Source organism: Stenella coeruleoalba (assembly GCF_951394435.1).
Source record: "Stenella coeruleoalba genome assembly, chromosome: 21".
NCBI lineage: Eukaryota > Metazoa > Chordata > Mammalia > Artiodactyla > Delphinidae > Stenella > Stenella coeruleoalba.
Window position 1 is genome coordinate 2,759,734 of NC_137167.1, and position 21,615 is coordinate 2,781,348.

Consider the following 21,615-nt stretch of genomic DNA (forward strand, 5'->3'; position numbering starts at 1 on the left):
CCCAAAATAAACTCTCATTTTAAGGAGATACAGGCTGCTTTCTTTCCATAGTGCATAAAGGGCCAGTGATGCTACTGCTGTTTGCAGTTGTGAAGGGATGAAGGCGCTTTCAAAACCCTAACATGAGCTGCTGGGACCATGAGAGGGAAAAACCGATTCGCCCTGATAGCCATCCATTACATGAAACACGGCTTAAAAGCTTTTCTCCCTGAGAATAATAAGCAATAAACTGGGCCTAATCCTTATCTGGTTCATGCCCATCAGCCCCAGATTACACGTGTGCACATGCATGTTCCTGTGTGTGTGTGTGTGTGTACATGCTCACAGCACACTGCAGAACTGTTTAGGAATGTAAATAATGAGGAAGTACCATGAACACTTCCAAAAAAGACAACGTTCATTACAATGATTGTCTCAAAATGATGTAGATAACTTATCAAAGATACTAGCCTGATTCATAGCCTTACTTTTAGCCTTATACTAATAAAATGCTTGCTAGGAAATCCATGATGCAAATTAATTTTTGCATTAGACTGCACAGAAGAAATAAGTTGAAAAAGTAAGTAATGGACCACCCCATGGACTTTCAGGTAATACTGGTTCCACATCTAAAAGTATTCTTTTCATCAGCAGCATGTATAAAATGCAACTACTTACTGATGGGTTTTCTCTTCTTCCAAACAACATTGTAACTTGTATTTTTAGCCTTTAAAGCTATTTTAAGATTCTTTAATTTAGTCAAATTAGTTTCATCAGAAACATCTGTTCAGAAGACTGATTCATGAAAAATGCCAACTCTAGATAATACATCGCTCCACTCATTGTTAAAAGGTTTCATAATCTTTGTAGCAGGCCCCTCCTTAATGGCCCGACAGTGCTGAACCCTTCACCACACCTTCCTGCACTACATTAGGTACACAGGCACTCTGATAGGAGGAAAAACAAACCACACATGATCCAGGAAGCTGAGGTATGTCACAGGTAATGAGCAGACTATTACTCTGATAATGCAGGCTTGCGCTGAGCGCCTTGCCTAATTAGACTTCATACAAGGGGGAATAAACGCTTTAATATTTAACAAGTATAATGGTGGAATCGATGTAAACAAATCTCCTGATAAGGAACATTGCTTATTAAAGAGAGAGACAGATGGCTACGGGAGAGGCATCATCACTAAACGTAAAATCTCACAGGCTCCCACTGTGAGCACCAGCGACACATCACCACTCCAACCCCAGTGACTCCATGCATTATTTAGTCCGTCCTCTCGCTCAGGAGCCGATAGGTACGCCCATGTCACAGATTTAAGAAAATCACTTGGTGGAAATAGATCACTTCTGCTGTTTCTCAAAGCATCTTAACTACTCTGGCTGCTGTCAAAATCCCAGTGAGTCAAGATCTCCAGCATCAGGGCTTCCCTGGTGGCGCAGTGGCTGAGAATCCACCTGCCAATGCAGGGAACACGGGTTCGAGCTCTAGGCCGGGAAGATCCCACATGCTGCAGAGCAACTAAGCCCGTGTGCCACAACTACTGAGCCTGCACTCTAGAGCCCGCGAGCCACAACTACTGACCCTGTGTGCCACAACTACTGAAGCCCACACGCCTAGAGCCTGTGCTCTGCAACAAGAGAAGCCACCGCAATGAGAAGCCCACGCACCACAACGAAGAGTAGACCCTGCTCACTGCAACTAGAGAAAGCCCGCGCACAGCAACAAAGACACAACGCAGCCAAAAATAAATAAACAAAATTAATTTTTTTAAAAATTATGTAAGCTATGAGATGGGGCCAAGCCTCATTCTTTAAAAAAAAAAAAAAGAGAGACCTCCAGCATCTCTCTTATAATCACGTCAGTGTGATAATTAGTCCTCCTTTTTATAACCTTCAAGAACACTTAATGTGTTGGAAGCCTTCCTGACTCTGTTAGATCCAGCCAGCCTGCCATAAGATTATGAATGCATAATTTGCTTACAGGTAGCTTGGAAGAAAACACCAAGTAAGAAAACAGTATGTGGGGAAGAGAGTTGAAAACAGGCACACTTATGAACAGCAAATGACACTAAAAGAGACTTTTCTTTTGGGGTGGGTAGTTTGGTTTCTCCAAGGTCAGCTTTACACTCAACTGCAGGGACCCTGGAAGGTAACATGCCCTGTTCATGAACACAGTCTCTCACCAACACTGTTGACTATTCAGTTGCTGCCTCTGTTCATTTCATGCGTATTTACAAAGAACCTACCGTGTCTACACACTGCACCTCGCTGCTTGCAGTGCATCCAACAATGGTGTGAGCTGTGGACCCCATGCTCCAGGTCTGCAGTCCTGTTCAAGAACGACACAAAAGCAACTGCAAGGCCGCTGCCACATCACGCTTGGTACCCGTGGAGGCGCCACGCTTGGGCACAGGAGCTGCAGTGGCAAACAGACTTTGTGCTAATGCTGGAACTCCCTGCCATGCCATCTGCCCCTGCCAAGGCATTCCATCTACCTGAACCTCAGTCCTTCCAGTATTTTTATACAGGTTTAAAAACAATTCCACAAATAAAGTGCTTTGGATACTGCGTAGGACCTAATAGATTTCTTCCTAAGCTTCTGCCACTTCTGCACTCCCAGGGAAAAAGATGGGCCTCAACTTAATTAAAAAGCCAATAATTCAATCCCTGACTTAGCTGCAGTGATACCCATATCGACATCTTACTTCTCTTTGACATAAACAATTTAATTTTTGACTTGTGTCCATAAACAAACTCCTCCAGAACTATTCTTAGCAAGTGTTTCCAGAAAGATCATGGATTTGAAGTGCAGAGAAAAAAGAGTTTCAAATTTTAATCCAGATGAGACTGGGATCATTTGGAGTTAAGTTGATTCATGAAGTTTATGGTCATCGTTTCCATTTCTGATGCTGTAAAATCAACAGGAAATTAAAACTAATCTCATTCCCCCTGAAGTAGGCACTGAGAGCTTACATCTCCAAGGAAGATGTTCCACATGTCACTAAGCCATGGCTTAGTCCCTTCTTTGTATTTCACTCTACTGAGAGCTCCCTGAGGTCAGAAACCCCTGTCTTTTCACCTGTGTATCTCTAGCACCAAGAACAGTGCTGGGCACACGGCAGGAGCTCCATAACCAGACTCTGAAAAACCTGAGAGCAGGCAATTGTGTAGGTGGCATCATTGTCGGGGCACCTAAAACTACCTGCCAGCCGGCGGTGGTACCCAAGGATGCTGCATGGCCCATCAAGAGCAGTGGGATGGAAACAAGAGACCTGGGCTCCATTCCTGACAATGCGTTCCCCTCAGTAGCTGGGCCATCTTAGATAAGGCACTTCACTTCTCTGGGCCTCTTTCTGTTCATCTGAAAAATACAGAGATAGTCCAAATGGTGCCTCTGTTCGTTTCATGCGTATTTACAAAGAACCTACCGTGTCTACACACTGCACCTCGCTGCTTGCAAACGGTCTCAATGGTGCTATTATTTCTACAAAATACTTATGTTGGTCCAACTGATCTCAGAAATAATATTATTTCTGTTGCTAAGCAGTGGTCCTCCCGTGACTTCTAACTCCAACAAGTCACTGACAAGACCATTAAATGAACTCTACAAATCCTCCAGAATCCAAGTGTCCCCTTCAGATGCACGACTTTGCCATTTCAAAGATTTTTAGTTCATATAGATAAAATAGATGAACGTGGCTAGCTTTCGTCAAAGCTTCTCCATTCATTCTCTGACTCTCAATCCTAAGTGACTAAGAGCTGCAGTAATGCCTGTCCGCTTCACACTGGTATGACATTTGCCCCCAAGATAATTAAACAGTCATTTACGGAGACCAGGGAAGAGAGTTTTAAAAAGCTGGTGCCTGGTGTGGGGGAAGATGGCAGAAGAGTAAGACGCGGAGATTACCTTCCTCCCCACAGATACACCAGAAATACATCTACACGTGGAACAACTCCTACAGAACAACAACTGAAAGCTGGCAGAAGACCTCAGACCTGCCAAAAAGCAAGAAACTCCCCACGTACCTGGGTAGGGCAAAAGAAAAAAGAATAAACAAAGACAAAAGAATAGGGACGGGACCTGCACCAGTGGGAGGGAGCCGTGAAGGAGGAAAGGTTTCCACACACTAGAAGCCCCTTCGTGGGCGGAGACTGCGGGTGGCGGAGGGGGAAAGCTTCGGAGCCGCGGAGGAGAGCGCAGCCACAGGGATGAGGAAGGCAAAGCGGAGAGATTCCCGCACATATGATCAATGCCGACCGGCACTCACCAGCCCGAGAGTTGGAGCGCAGGGAGAGGACTGGGGTTGTCGGCGTGAACACAGCCTGCAGGGGATTAGTGCACCACGGCTAGCCGGCAGGGAGTCCGGGGAAAAGTCTGGACCTGCCGAAGAGGCAGGAGACATTTTCTTCCCTCTTTGTTTCCTGGTGCCCGAGGAGAGGGGATTAAGACCGCTGCTTAAAGGAGCTCCAGAGACGCGCGCAAACCACGGCTAACAGCGCGGAACCCAGAGATGGGCATGAGACGCTAAGGCTGCTGCTGCCGCCACCAAGAAGCCTGTGTGCGAGCACAGGTCACTCTCCACACCCCCTTCCCGGGGAGCCTGTGCAGCCCGCCACTGCCAGGGTCCCGGGATCCAGGGACAAATTGCCCGGGAGAACGCACGGCACGCCTCAGGCTGGTGCAACGTCTTGACAGCCTCTGCCGCCGCACGCTCGCCCCGCACTCCATGCCCCTCCCTCCCCCCGGCCTGAGTGAGCCAGAGCCCCCGAATCAGCGGCTCCTTTAACCCCATCCTGTCTGAGCGAAGAATAGACGCTCTCTGGGACCTACATGCAGAGGCGGGCCCAAATCCAAAGCTGAACCCCGGGAGCTGTGAGAACAAAGAAGAGAAAGGGATATCTCTCCCAGCAGCCTCAGAAGCAGCGGATTAAAGCTCCACAACCAACTTGATGTACCCTGCATCTGTGGAATACCTGAATAGACAACGAATCATCCCAAATTGAGGAGGTGGACTTTGAGAACAAGATATATTATTTTTCCTCTTTTCCTCTTTCTGTGAGTGTGTATGTGTATGCTTCTGTGTGAGATTTTGTCTATATAGCTTTGCTTTCACCATTTATCCCAGTGTTCTATCCGTCCGTTTTTTTTTTCTTTATAAAAAATTTTTTTCTTAATAATTATTTTTATTTTAATAACTTTACTTTCTTTTATCTTATTTTATTTTATCCTCTTTCTTTCCCCTCCTTCCTTCCTTCCTTCCTTCCTTTCTTTCTTTCTCTTTCTTTCTTTCTTTCTTTTCTTTTTACTTTTTCTCCCTTTTATTCTGAACCGTGTGGATGAAAGGCTCTTGGTGCTGCAGCCAGGAGTTACAGCTGTGCCTCTGAGGTGGGAGGGCCAACTTCAGGACACTGGTCCACAAGAGACCTCCCAGCTCCACATAATATCAAACGGCGAAAATCTCCCAGATATCTCCATTTCAAAATCAGCACCCAGCTTCACTCAACGACCAGCAAGCTACAGTGCTGGACACCCTATGCCAAACAACTAGTAATACAGGAACACAACCCCACCCATTAGCAGAGAGGCTGCCTAAAATCATAATAAGGCCACAGACACCCTGAAACACACCACCAGACGTGGACCTGCCCACCGGAAAGACAAGATCCAGCCTCATCCACCAGAACACAGGCACTAGTCCCCTCCACCAGGAAGCCTACACAACCCACTGAACCAACCTTAGCCACTGGGGACAGACACCAAAAACAACAGGAACTACGAACCTGCAGCCTGCAAAAAGGAGACCCCAAACACAGTAAGATAAGCAAAATGAGAAGGCAGAAAAATGCACAGCAGATGAAGGAGCAAGATAAAAACCCACCAGACCTAACAAATGAAGAGGAAATAGGCAGTCTACCTGAAAAGGAATTCAGAATAATGATAGTAAAGATGATCCAAAATCTTGGAAATAGAATAGAGAAAATGCAAGAAACATTTAACAAGGACCTAGAAGAACTAAAGATGAAACAAGCAACAATGAACAACACAATAAATGAAATTAAAAATACTCTAGATGGGATCAATAGCAGAATAACTGAGGCAGAAGAACGGATAAGTGACCTGGAAGATAAAATAGTGGAAATAACTACTGCAGAGCAGAATAAAGAAAAATGAATGAAAGGAACTGAGGACAGTCTCAGAGACCTCTGGGACAACATTAAACGTACCAACATTCGAATTATAGGGGTTCCAGAAGAAGAGAAAAAGAAAGGGACTGAGAAAATATTTGAAGAGATTACAGTTGAAAACTTCCCTAATATGGGAAAGGAAATAGTTAATCAAGTCCAGGAAGCACAGAGAGTCCCATACAGGATAAATCCAAGGAGAAACACGCCAAGACACATATTAATCAAACTGTCAAAAATTAAATACAAAGAAAACATTAAAAGCAGCAAGGGAAAAATAACACACAAGGGATTCCCCATAAGGTTAACAGCTGATCTCTCAGCAGAAACTCTGCAAGCCAGAAGGGACTGGCAGGACAAATTTAAAGTGATGAAGGAGAAAAACCTACAACCAAGATTACACTACCCAGCAAGGATCTCATTCAGATTTGATGGAGAAATTAAAACCTTTACAGACAAGCAAAAGCTGAGAGAGTTCAGCACCACCAAACCAGCTTTACAACAAATGCTAAAGGATCTTCTCTAGGCAAGAAATACAAGAGAAGGAAAAGACCTACAATAACAAACCCAAAACAATTAAGAAAATGGGAATAGGAACATACATATCGATAATTACCTTAAATGTAAATGGATTAAATGCTCCACCAAAAGACACAGACTGGCTGAATGGATACAAAAACAACACCCATATATATGCTGTCTACAAGAGACCCACTTCAGACCTAGAGACACATACAGACTGAAAGTAAGGGGATGGAAAAAGATATTCCATGCGAATGGAAACCAAAAGAAAGCTGGAGTAGCAATTCTCATATCAGACAAAATAGACTTTAAAATAAAGACTATTAGAAGAGACAAAGAAGGACACTACACAATGATCAAGGGATTGATCCAAGAAGGAGATATAACAATTGTAAATATGTATGCACCCAACATAGGAGACCCTCAATACATAAGGCAAATACTAACAGCCATAAAAGGGGAAATTGATAGTAATACATTCATAGTAGGGGACTTTAACACCCCACTTTCACCAATGGACAGATCATACAAAATAAAAATAAATAAGTAAACACAAACTTTAAATGATACATTAAACAAGATGGACTTAATTGATATTTATAGGACATTCCATCCAAAAACAACAGAATACACATTTTTCTCTAGTGCTCATGGAACATTCTCCAGGATAGATCATATCTTGGGTCACAAATCAAGCCTTGGTAAATTTAAGAAAATTGAAATTTTATCAAGTGTCTTTTCTGACCACAACGCTACGAGACTAGATATTAATTACAGGAAAAGTTCTGTAAAAAATACAAACACATGGAGGCTAAACAATACACTACTTAATAACGAAGTGATCGCTGAATAAATCAAAGAGGAAATCAAAAAACACCTAGAAACAAGTGACAATGGAGACACGACCACCCAAAACCTATAGGATGCAGCAAAAGCAATTCTAAGCGGGAAGTTTATAGCAATACAATCCTACCTTAAGAAACAGGAAACATCTTGAATAAACAACTTAACCTTGCACCTAAAGCAATTAGAGAAAGAAGAACCAAAAAAAACCCCAAAGTTAGCAGAAGGAAAGAAGTCATAAAGATCAGATCAGAGGGCTTCCCTGGTGGCGCTAGTGGTTGAGAATCTGCCTGCCAATGCAGGGGATACGGGTTCGAGCCCGGGTCTGGGAGGATCCCACATGCCGCGGAGCAGCTGGGCCCGTGAGCCACAACTACTGAGCCTGCGCGTCTGGATCCTGTGCTGGGCCACAAAGGAGGCCGTGACAGTGAGAGGCCCGCGCACCGCGATGAAGAGTGGACCCCGCTCGCCGCAACTACGGAAAGCTCTCGCACAGTAAACGAAGACCCAACACAGCCAAAAATAAATAAATTAATTAATTTAAAAAAAAAAAAGATCAGATCAGAAATAAATGAAAAAGAAATGAAGGAAACGATAGCAAAGATCAATAAAACTAAAAGCTGGTTCTTTGAGAAGATAAACAAAATTGATAAACCATTAGCCAGACTCATCAAGAAAAAAAGGGAGAAGACTCAAATCAATAGAATTAGAAATGAAAAAGGAGAAGTAACAATGGACACTGCAGAGATACAAAAGATCATGAGAGATTACTACAAGCAACTCTATGCCAATAAAATGGACAACCTGGAAGAAATGGACAAATTCTTAGAAAGGCACAACCTGCCAAGACTGAACCAGGAAGAAATAGAAAATATGAACAGACCAATCGCAAGCACTGAAATTGAAACTGTGATTTAAAATCTTCCAACAAACAAAAACCCAGGACCAGACGGCTTCACAGGCAAATTCTATCAAACATTTAGAGAAGAGCTAACACCTATCCTTCTCAAACTCTTCCAAAATATAGCAGAGGGAGGAACACTCCCAAACTCATTCTGCGAGGCCACCATCACCCTGATACCAAAACCAGACAAGGATGTCACAAAGAAAGAAAAGTGCAGGCCAATATCACTGATGAACATAGATGCAAAAATCCTCAACAAAATACTAGCAAACAGAATCCAACAGCACATGAAAAGGATCATACACCATGATCAAGTGGGGTTTATTCCAGGAATGCAAGGATTCTTCAATATACGCAAATCAATCAATGTGATACACCATATTAACTAATTGAAGGAGAAAAACCATATGGTCATCTCAATAGATGCAGAGAAAGCTTTTGACACAATTCAACACCCATTTATGATAAAAACCCTGCAGAAAGTAGGCATAGAGGGAACTTTCCTCAACATAATAAAGGCCATATATGACAAACCCACAGCCAACATCATCCCCAATGGTGAAAAACTGAAAGCATTTCCACTAAGATCAGGAATAAGACAAGGTTGCCCATTCTCACCACTCTTATTCAACATAGTTTTGGAAGTTTTAGCCACAGCAATCAGAGAAGAAAAGGAAATAAAAGGAATCCAAATCAGAAAAGAAGTAAAGCTGTGTTTGCAAATGACATGATACTATACATAGAGAGTCCTAAAGATGCCACCAGAAAACCACTAGAGCTAATCAATAAATTTGGTAAAGTAGCAGGATACAAAATTAATGCACAGAAATCTCCGGCATTCCTATACACTAATGATGAAAAATCTGAAAGTGAAATCAAGAAAACACTCCCATTTACCACTGCAACAAAAAGAATAAAATATCTAGGAATAAACCTACCTAAGGAGACAAAAGACCTCTATGCAGAAAATTATAAGACACTGATGAAAGAAATTAATGATACAAATAAATGGAGAGATATACCATGTTCTTGGATTGGAAGAATCAACATTGTGAAAATGATTATACTACCCAAAGCAATCTACAGATTCAATGCAATCTCTATCAAACTACCACTGGCATTTTTCACAGAACTAGAACAAAAAACTTCACAATTTGTATGGAAACACAAAAGACCCCGAATAGCCAAAGCAATCTTGAGAACGAAAAACAGAGCTGGAGGAATCAGGCTCCCTGACTTCAGACTATACTACAAAGCTACAGTAATCAAGACAGTATGGTACTGGCACAAAAACAGAAATATAGCTCAATGGAACAGGATAGAAAGCCCAGAGATAAACCCACGCACATATAGTCACCTTATCTTTGATAAAGGAGGCAGGAATGTACAGTGGAGAAAGGACAGTCTCTTCAATAAATGGTGCTAGGAAAACTGGACAGGTACATATAAAAGTATGCGATTAGATCACTCCGTAACACCATACAAAAAAATAAGCTCAAAATGGATTAAAAACCTAAATGTGAGGCCAGAAACTATCAAACTCGTAGAGGAAAACATAGACAGAACAACCTATGACATAAATCACAGCAAGATCCTTTTTGACCCCCTCCTAGAGAAATGGAAATAAAAACAAAAATTAAAAAATGGGACCTAATGAAACTTCAAAGCTTTTGCACAGCAAAGGAAACCATAAACAAGACCAAAAGACAACCCTCAGAATGGGAGAAAATATTTGCAAATGAAACAACTGACAAAGGATTAATCTCCAAGATTTACAAGCAGCTCATGTAGCTTAATAACAAAAAACCAAACAACCCAATCCAAAACTGGGCAGAAGACCTAAATAAACATTTCTCCAAAGAACATATACAGACTGCCAACAAACACATGAAAGGATGCTCAACATCATTAATCATTAGAGAAATGCAAATCAAAACTACAATGAGGTATCATCTCACACCAGTCAGAATGGCCATCATCAAAAAATCTAGAAACAATAAATGCCGGAGAGGGTGTGGAGAAAAGGGAACACTCTTGCACTGCTGGTGGGTATGTGAATTGGTACAGCTACTATGGAGAACAGTATGGAGGTTCCTTAAAAAACTACAAATAGAAATACCATATGACCCAGCAATCCCACTATTGGGCATATACCCTGAGAAAACCATAATTCAAAAAGAGTCATGTACCAAAACGTTCATTGCAGCTCTATTTACAATAGCCAGGAGATGGAAACAACCTAAGTGTCCATCATCGGATGAATGGATAAAGAAGATGTGGCACATATATACAATGGAATATTACTCAGCCATAAAAAGAAACAAAATTGAGCTATTTGTAATGAGGTGGATGGACCGAGAGTTTGTCATACAGAGTGAAGTAAGTCAGATACAGAAAGACAAATACCATATGCTAACACATATATATATGGAATTTAAGGAAAAAAAAAGTCATGAAGAACATAGGGATAAGACAGGAATAAAGACACAGACCTACTAGAGAATGGATTTGAGAATATGGGCAGGGGGAAGGGTAAGCTGTGACAAAGTGAGCGAGTGGCATGGACATATATACACTACCAAACGTAAAACAGATAGCTAGTGGGAAGCAGCCGCATAGCACAGGGAGGTCAGCTCGGTGCTTTGTGACCACCTAGAGGGGTGGGATAGGGAGGGTGGGAGGGAGGGAGATGCAAGAGGGAACAGTAATGAGAACATATGTATATGTATAACTGATTCACTTTGTTATAAAGCAGAAACTAACACACCATTGTAAAGCAATTATACTCCAATAAAGATGTAAGAAAAAAAAAAAAACTGATGCCTCCCACGTGCCTTCACCCCCGGAAGGGCTGTCCCCACAACCCAAATAGTCACCTCCCCGTGCTTTCAGGCAACCAGACGGGTCTAGTTCCTGCATCTCCTCCTGTCTCCGGCCTCGTTTCCATCAGAACATGAGACACCCGCTCTTCATAAAGGGCGTGTTCTCACGGCCTCTGCACTCCACACTAATAACGGCCCAGGCACTGGTCCAGAGTCACTCTTGAAGGAAGAGAAAAAGGTAATTCCAGTGAAGCTGGATAAATTCTCCTGTATGCCCACGGATTTCCATGGAAAACACTCTGAGGATTTTTAATTACTTAAGTGAAAAATATCCTGTCTACAAAGAAAATCCGTTTTTGAGACAACCCAAGACCCAAGATGTTGAAACGGTCACTTGACCCAACAGAGTAACTAGCTTTATGCTCAGATTTTTGCTTCAGCCACTGTTTGGACTCATGAAGCCATCCACAGTCCATAAATTTCATTGCTTTGCATTCAAATGGCCCTTGAGTCTCAATGATTAGATTCCTACTTTAGGGATTAAGAACTTGCCCATGGCCACAGAGTGAGTCAGCTCCGGAATCCTTTCTCCACCAACCTAGTCTCCTTCTGCAGCAACATGTGTACACCATCTGGAGGAGAGATACAAACCAAACAAACAAAACCCTCTTTACACACAGCTCTGTCGTTATTGTGGCCCAGAAATCTATGGGCCATGAGTTCAGTGAAAAGACAAAAGGACCCTCCCCACCCAAGAACGTGCTTTAGGTATAAGAGCTTGCAGGTCAGAGCCACACCCAAAGAAATATCCCCCAAAACACAAGTCTCCTCCTCTGGGTTCCCATTATGTATTAAGTACAAACGTACTTAAATAAATCTTATTTCTACGCAAATAAGACATCCAAAGGTACCCTGGGTATTTTGAGTTATTTATGTTGAGACCCAAGAAGTACTTATTTTCTATCCATCTGTATGTAGAGTAGATGGGAAATAAGCCAAGGACGGCAAGTATCCTTTGGGAAGCTCACTGAAATAGCCGAGGGACACTAAGAATTCCTTCTTTAACGGCAAGACCCCGTCACGGTCTTGCCCCCTCAGCCTAAGACCATGAGCTACGTGAGGATACCAAGGGCAGTTTTCTGGGATCAGAGTCTACACCCAGACACCTTATCATAGGGACATATACACAGCAGGTGTTCAAGACGTATCTGATTATAATCATCTAGAACTTAAGACATTAAACACTATGCAAGAGTAGAATGAGAAGCGTCCAGGCCCAGGGCGAATGCAGATGCTCCTGATCCACGCCTTCCCTTCCACCTTCCTTCCCGTGCGCCTATGTTTCCTTCCACCTTCCTTCCCGTGCGCCTATGTTTCCTTCCACCTTCCTTCCCGTGCGCCTATGTTTCCCTTCCACCTTCCTTCCCGTGCGCCTATGTTTCCTTCCACCTTCCTTCCCGTGCGCCTATGTTTCCCTTCCACCTTCCTTCCTGTGCGCCTATGTTTCCTTCCACCTTCCTTCCCGTGCACCTATGTTTCCTTCCACCTTCCTTCCCGTGCACCTATGTTTCCTTCCACCTTCCTTCCCGTGCGCCTATGTTTCCCTTCCACCTTCCTTCCCGTGCGCCTATGTTTCCTTCCACCTTCCTTCCCGTGCGCCTATGTTTCCCTTCCACCTTCCTTCCCGTGCGCCTATGTTTCCTTCCACCTTCCTTCCCGTGCGCCTATGTTTCCTTCCACCTTCCTTCCCGTGCGCCTATGTTTCCCTTCCACCTTCCTTCCCATGCGCCTATGTTTCCCTTCCACCTTCCTTCCCATGCGCCTGTTTCCCTTCCACCTTCCTTCCCATGCGCCTATGTTTCCCTTCCACCTTCCTTCCCGTGCGCCTATGTTTCCTTCCACCTTCCTTCCCGTGCGTCTATGTAATCACAACAGCTGATGCTACCAAGTGTCCAAGCTAAGCCGTTCACATACATTCTCATGCTAAGCCGTTCACATACATTCTCTAAATCAATCAGCAAACTGCCCAATACGATGGGCACTATTATCCCCAATTTACAGATGAGAAAACTGAGACCTAAAGAATTCAGTAACTTGTCCAGGATCACAGTTAAGAAAGGGTGGACCTGGGTGAACTGGCTCCACTGCCCAGGCCTGTCCCGGAGGTGACCAGACTGTCTCACTTATTAGAGCAATCAGCAAACATTCATTCCACTCAGCTCCCCAGGAACCAAAGGAACCAACCTGGAATCCATTTCAAGGATTACTCTCCTTCCCACAAAGCTATCCTTCTGTCGCTTTTTTAAAGTCTGCTTGTTCATTTCATTTTAATACACGCTATTAATTCTATAAAATGGGCTTTTGAAAATTACAGTAGCTTACTTTAAACAAAGTGTTCCCCAATTCAATACATTTTTTAAATTTCTTGCATTTTTTTTAAACCCTGAATCAAGCTTCTCTTGCACCTGGGCAGGTTCTGTTTGCTTATTCACAGAAGGGCTGGTTTATGCCCATAAGCCAGCGCAGAATAAATGAGTCAGGGCCTCCTGCTCCCTGGCTGAGGCAGCCAGTCCCAGACCATAATGATCTTGTGAAGCCCGCGCTCCATCCCTTCCACACACGGCATCTACCCCGGACACCAAACAAGGTGGCCCATTATCATAAAACCACTAGGACCATCTCCCTGAAAACACCCCTGATCGCACAACACAGCCCACGCTCCAGAAAGGCCAGCAGGACTCTCAACAGCGCCCTGTGGACCGGGCTCCCGGCCTCACCAGGAACAGATCTGGGTGTGTTTAACCGAGTCTCCAACTGGAATAAGTAAAGGCTTATTTTCCCATGATACCGGCTACCCTTTGAAGATCTAGAGTGAAAACTGGCAACAACTAGTAATTTTGACTTAGCTGTTTGCTGGGAGAGGCTGCAGTGCTTCTGCAAAAACCCTGCAGTGGGAGGCCAGGGAGCTGGAAGTCTGTAACAAGCCCTTCAGCAGTGGGGTAGGCAGTGCAGGAGGGCTGCAGGCCTCTCCCCACACCTCAGCACCGCCCGCCGGCGGCACATCTGAGCCGCCTGACCCCCTCGTGTCCCCAAGGACAAGCTGCTCACGTTCTTGCCTCGCCCTCCACCCACATCCCAAACCCTTCCCACTCAGCCCGCCTCTAACTTCTTTTCTGGCCTGTTCCAATTTCCATGGGACCCGAGTTCCTGGCTACTCCCCCAGAAGACTCTCATCCCCATCCCTGGGACCCATAGGCACCTATCCTGGGCTCCAAGCTGCCCTTGCTTCCTGGAATCCATCCTCCTCTGGGCCTCCTGGGTAACAAGCCAGTGTGACAGGAACGCTACACTGGCACCAGCTCACGTATCACCCAACCCCGCTGCCAGGTCTGTCCCAGCCACGCAAGGGAGAACCAGAAAGGAACATTTGGAAGAATTCTATCTTGGAGCTTAAGTATCTTTATCTCTCCCAGCCCCTGTAATTGGTGGAAGTGGGAGAAGAGACAGGTAAGATGGGAGAAGAGGAAGGGCACCGCTGTGGGTCAGTACCCACCACCTCCAGCGGCCTGATGGCTTCCCCATGCATCTCATTTAATTCGTGCAACAGCCTACCAAGTATTATTATTCCCCATTATGCACACGAGAAACTAAGCCTCAGAGATGTCCACTGATGGCGCCAGGACCCCCAGTCAGTGAGCGGCAGAGCTGAGATTCAAACCCCAGCAATGCCCACCCCGAAGGCCCAGAGCCTTCCTCTGTGCTGCAGGCTTCCTAATCTTCGCCATCTCTGTGGTGTCTGGCAGAGTGACTCCAGAGAAGAGGTGAGTAAGAAATATTTGTTGATTGAATGCATGAACGCCTGACGCCAGCCTTCACACCTTAATATTCTGCAGCCACACGCTGGGTTTTATTCATATATTCTGCTTGTAACATGCCCGAGAAGCGCCTTGACAAGATGTTAACCGTTGTACAGAAATAAGTTGTACCACACTGTATTGTATTTCGAGCTACTAGGAAAAGCCACATATAAAAATCTATAAATAAAAAGTGCTGAAGCAGACCCACTGATAACAGTTCATTTGTCATCCTGCTCCGTCGCGCCTAGAAAAGGATACAAATACAGGAATCTAAGGGAAATCAATGTTTTCACATTTTGTTAACCCTCAGAACTCGAAGACGCTTTCCAGGCTACCAACTCAAAGAGTAATGGATGTTGGCAAAGACAGCACAGAGGTTCTGGAGCCGGGCAGACATGGACTCAAGGCTCAGGCCTGCCACCCACGAGCTGACCGCGGGCAGGTAACTGGCCTCTCTACACCCTGGTTTTCTCATCTGCAAAAATGCAGAGAATAATAGTGCGCATTTCCTAAGGTTGCTGTGCTGATTGAATGAACAACTCACTGCCCACATTTCGCAAAGCAGTTGCCACATGGTTAAGGGCTCTGTGTGAGCCGTTTCCGTCACATGAAGAGAAGAACTCTAATGGAAATGTAGCAAGAAATCTGAAATGAATGAATCACTTGCTTTTGCAAACACTAAGTTCACCTGAATCCTCTGTTCCAGATTACTGTGCCTACCAGCATGGTCTACCCTGAAAGCAATGCTATCAGTAATGATAATAATAATAATAATAACCACCACCACCAGCAGCAGCAACGATACATCTCTCATCGATCATGTGCCCAGCACTGTTCTAACCACTTGTACAGGTGTAAGCCTCACAGACAGTTGTGCGGACAACTGTCCCACAAGAGTGCCCGATGGGAGGCAAGCAGGCTGAGGCCCACACTCTGCTTCACACGCCGTGCACCCTGGCGCGGATGCTTCACCTCAAAGGGGCCCCTGCTGGGCTGGCAGCCGTGTTCAGAGGTTAGCTGCCACATTAACTGAGTAAGTTTCTAAAGACAGGAGACAGAAGTAGAAGGTCACTCTTGAGAGTACCCAGCACCTAAGTCAAAAACCATCATCTTAGTAGTTTCGTTAACAGAGTAGATGAGGATAGCCCCAAAACACCAGTGAATAGCTCCTATCATCAAGTTGCAGGGCATGTGCTCACGTCCCTTGGGAAGGGAAAATAAGGGGACCAGGGGTCCAGCATAAACAGACAACTCCCATCTACCTCCTCCCGGCCTCCTGCTCCCCTCTTCCTCCATCAACTCAAATATCCCTTTGTGTGAAAAGGAAAGAGAGTAGCAGATTTGACCCCAGGATAACCAAATGTATGTTTTGCACTGTCCAAAAGCAACAACTAAAATGATCTGTGCATCAAAGTACTGTTTCACTAAGCCACAGGATCCAAGCCTCTCTGCAAACTCCAGTGCTGCTGTTTCTGTGCATGCAGGGCCCAAGCACAAGTTCCTAAAAAAAGACTCCCATGTGAAAACATGCAATTCCTCCCACCTGGGGCATCCATCATCTTGGTCAGCTCCAGGCTGCTGTCCAAACTCACATGCCTCGCCTTGCACACAGCTCTACACCCATCACTGTGGCTGAGCCTCCGCCTCCCTCCGGGGGAAGCCGGGGAGGCAGGGAGATGCAGGGCCTTCACTGGAGGGATGTTTGAGGGCAGCGGCAGCGCTCTCCCAGTTTAAAGAAGCATTCTTGTGCAAACAGGAGCTGTGTAACTCTTTGACATGCTTAGAATCCTAAACATAACCCCCAAAAGTTAGCTAACTCATCGGGAAGTGATAAGAAGAATTATCTACGACCTTCACACAGAAGTTCTCCTCTTCCCCAGTACTTAGTAATGATCTAGACCTTGAAAGAAAGGCAGCAAAGATCAGACTGCCTTGTTTTAAAGTCCCACCACGTGATGTATATCCAGACAAAACTATAATTCAAAAAGATACATGCATCCCTATGTTCATAGCAGCACTATTCACAATAGCCAAGACATGGAAGCAACCTATCTGTCCATTGACAGATGAATGGATAAAGAAGATGTGGTGCATATATACAATGGAATACTACACAACCATTAAAAAAGAATGAAATAATGCCATTTGCAGCAACATGGATGGACCTAGAGATTATCATACTAAGTGAAGTCAGAAAGAGAAAGATAAATACCATAGGATATCACTTATATGTGGAATCTAAAGTATGACACAAATGAACCTATCTATGAAACAGAAACAGAATCACGGACAGAGACAACAGACTGGTGGTTGCCAAGGGGGAGGGGGTTGGGAGAGGGATGGAGTGGAAGGCTGCGGTTAGCAGACGTAAGCTTTTATATAGAGAATGGATAAACAGCAAGGTCCTACTATATAGCAGAGAACTATATTCAATATCCTATGATAAACCATAATGGAAAAGAATATTAAAAAAAGAATATATATGTATATATATACTGAATCACTTTGCTGTACAGCAGAAATTAACACAACATTGTAAATCAACAATACTTCAATAAAAAACACACTGAAAAGAAAAGTCCTGCCACGTGAAAATCGGAATCAGAAGTCTGATAACGTACTGAATTCAGAAGAAATCCCTCGGTAAGATTTGGGGCCTGCAATGCGCTGAACTCTTCTGTAACGGTAGTTAGTTTTGCTTTACCAATTACTGGTATTTAGTTTGTCACTGTAATTAAATTTCACTGAAAACCTGAAAATACAATATTCTCTTATTCACTCACAAACCATATGGCAATACTTTAAGTCATCGTGTTTGCTTACATACCTTGTCGGTATTTTTGTCTACCAAATAGCAAATTCCATCTGACAAATAAAAACACCAACACACCTTCAAGTTGTTCAATAGTCTCAAGCCTGACTAACTTCATTCAAGCTATAATTTAGAAGTAAGAGGGCTTTTCAAAAACTCCCAGAAGAAAAATGCCTTTCAATGATACATCTTGGAATGTAATAAAATATATATTTTTATGCGTGGAATTTCACATGGCCCCATTTTTTAAAAAGACAAGACACCAGCAGCTCCTACTGGCCAGATAAACTCCTTGAGAAACAGTACCAATTTAGGAAATAAAGCAATTTTAAACACATAAAAAGATAAAAATAAGCTCTACCAAAAACATAATCCCCTGAAAAATACTAGAGCAAAATCATATATTTGAATTTTTAGACAGTTTTTTTAAAGTCATATATTGGAATATGAGGATATGCAAAGCAAAAAGCCCGATTATTACAACTCCTTTAAATCTTTAAAGTTATTCTCAGATGGTACCGAATCTGTCATTTAAGACCACTTGCACATATTTTTAGGCCTTTGGTAATGCTTTTCACACAAGGTTGCCCTTTTCTAATAAAGTATTCCGTGTGGTGAGCCCAGGAAGTTAAGTTCGCTACCTTACAGGACATAACAATGGCAAAGAATGACAGCCTGGGTGATACGCTATGCAGAAGAGGCCCCTAGTGGTGGAGCCGCTGCTCCGTTGGCTGCGTAAGCTTTTATAAGACTGCTTCATCACCAGGGTAAAACTGATAGGTAATCAAGTCTACCTGAGCTACCTTCTTTAATAACCTCTATTAGCCCTAATATACAGTAGGGCCATCATTTAGAATCCCAAGGTTCTTTCACTAGGAATAAAAAAAAAGTGAGGGGCTTCCCTGGTGGCACAGTGGCTAAGAGTCCGCCTGCCGATGCAGGGGACACGGGTTCATGCCCCGGTGCGGGAAGATCCCACATGCCGCGGAGCGGCTGGGCCCGTGAGCCATGGCCGCTGAGCCTGCGTGTCCGGAGCCTGTGCTCCGAAATGGCAGAGGCCACAACAGTGAGAGGCCCGCGTACGGCAAAAAAAAAAAAAAAAAAAACTAACCTGAAGAATAACTTCATTACATCCTGTCTTTCAAATCCCGTGCGCCCTGCCCGGCCTGAGCTGGCCTGGAGAGACAGGGTAAAAGCGAGAGCAAGCACTGTGCAGAGCTTCCTGTGCTTTCTTTCCAGTGTGACATTACACTGGGGACAGAGCTAGAACAACGTGAAGACTGGGAAGTACAATGCGTTATCGTGCGACCTTGTGATGGATTCTTACCAACAGGAAAAACCTGAAGTATTGCCCACCTCCACCTCCAGAGCGTCAGCCCCTCACTTCCAAACACCCAGACAGGGCAGCATCTGAGGTTCTTCAATAAAGGGTGCTTGAAGGGATGGATGGGAAGGAAGGCTGCACACAAGGAATTTTAAATTAAAAACAGCAACAGCGCTGAAACATGCCAGACCTGGGGGTTCCTAAAAGTCAAGGAAGACAAGAGACAAATTTCCAGAGCACTTAGTGTGCTCTGGGCGCTGGGATAAGCCCCTAATTGTTACTTCCTTTTTCCCAACGTCTTCATAAGGTGAGGAATATTACTGGCATTTTACAAAGTCGAAACCGATGTTGTGAAAGGGTGACTTGCCCAAGGTCATACAGTTAATAAATGGGAGGCTGCCTGGAGCCCAGGAGTCTGGGACGGCAAAGCAAATGTTCCCTTCGCTTTCATGTAATCTGGTGAATCCAAAAGCTTGAGATTTTGCTTTGAACCCCATTATGACAGTTTGCAAACTGGAGCACAAAGACGAACAGAATTAAAGCATTTCAATGCTGTATACTTTAGAGTACACATAGGATGGAAAGAACCATCACATATCTAAACCGTTACGGCCCATCTCTCGCTTTCCAGAAATTGACCCTCTCCGGGAGCACAACACACTGTCCCATGTCCTATTATGCACTATTACACGTGTCTGAGTCACTTTTTATGACTAAGGCTTTATGTTTTTTGCTTTATGCTTCTATATCTAAGTTTGGCTTTTCTGCTTCTAATTAGCAACATGACAGCACCGCGCAGGGCTGGTTAAGGTTCACTGTTGCAAGTAACGCTACAACAATTACGAGTTTCTTGTATGAAAATGTTAAAATCCAACAAACCCGGTAGAATTGAATTTCCATTTCTAGTAAAAAGACGTGAAAGAACAGTTATTATCTTTATTATCTGGACCTCTCTAACGACATTTAAGTAAAAACCACTCCGAGGCTTTGAAATCAGAATAAAAGCGGAGTTGGCGGCGAAATAGCCACTCTATTATGTACGAGGGCTTCCCAAGGCTCGCTGTTTTGGCGTGCACGGCGCTGTTAGACCTTCTCCTCTCCCATCCCTTGGCTCATTGGTGAAAAGATAAATTCAAAGTCACCGACCGGTGTGCAGGTGCAGGAAGCGCCGCGGAAACACCAACTTCGCGGCGTCTCCGTACAGCTCTCCTCCGCCGCCGCCCTTCACCCCGACCCCCAGACCGTGCCCTCGAGGGGGCCCCTCCGCTGACGGCGCACAGCACTTCCTCCCGGCATCCCGGATCGCAGCGACCCTCGGGCACGTTCGCCCCGGCCAGGGTCCCAGGCAGAGGGCACGCTGCCCACCTCCACCTGAGCGCGCCCCCCGCGCCCTCTCCATCCCAGCAAAGACGACTCTGTGCAGCCGCAGCTAAAGCAGTCACGCGGGCACGTGCAAAGGCTACTTTTTAGTCGGTGTTCAAGAAAGTCATCAAACAGCTGAAGGCCACCAGAGTCTGGTGAAGCCACAGCGACCCCGGCCAGCAGCGCCCGGGGCCCTCCCGGGAAGCCTCCCCCAGGACCCCGCGCGCCCACCTGCGGGCGCCGCGCCACCCCCTCCCCTCTTCTCCTCCTTGCCCCACCCTGCGGTGCGAACCCCTCCCCGCGGCACCGCCCCCCACGCCCGCGCGAGCCTCCCGTGGTGGAGCCGCGGGGCGCGAGGATGCCGCCCCGACGCTCCCACGGCGCCCACGCCCGGCCGGCCCGGGCCCGACTCACCGCGAGGCGCTGCCGGCCGGCTCCCGCCGCTCCCGCCGCCGCCGGCTCCTCCTGCGCGGCGCCGCGGGCTCGGCTCCACCTCCCGCTCGGGCGGCCGCGGAGCCTCCGGGGACCCGGGGGCGGGGAGCGCGGGACCGCGGCCGAGCCCCGCGCCGGGTGGGGGCCGCGAGCCGCGGGGCGCGGGGCGGGGTCCCTCGGGCCCGAGCGGGCGCCCTGGCCTGAGCCGCTACCCCTGCGGCGGGCGCCCCCGAGACCACCCCGCAGGTGGCGGCTCGGCGCGCTCCTGAGACCCGGCGAAGTTGAGGGAGGGGCGAGGACGCGGTGGCTGTGGGGCCCCAGCAGGGGGCGTTGGAGTCCACCCGGCAAGTGTGGCCCTTCCTCTTTCTGGACTGAGACCCCCGCCCGACCCCCTCCCCCCAGCCGCCCTGTCCCCTTGCCTGCTCTCAGCTGCCCTCCCCGCCCTGGGCCGACTGACTTACCCAAACTTTGCACATGGCACTTCGGAGAATTAATCCCGCAGTCGCTGTGTTTGCGGCCCGAGTGGGTTATATCCCTTCACTAGAGAGCTGTTACTCACAGGGA

At 45.7% G+C, this 21,615-nt stretch overlaps 1 protein-coding gene across 1 annotated transcript in view; it reads right to left on the reverse strand.

Moving 5' to 3' along the window:
* The window catches only part of CSGALNACT1 (chondroitin sulfate N-acetylgalactosaminyltransferase 1), a 322,828-nt gene extending 301,462 nt beyond the window's left edge, over positions 1-21,366 (reverse strand). The window contains exon 1 of the mRNA XM_079909316.1: positions 21,034-21,366. The gene's annotated coding sequence lies outside the window, so the exon portion shown is untranslated. The remainder of the gene's footprint in view (positions 1-21,033) is intronic.
* Positions 21,367-21,615: the final 249 nt, after the last annotated feature.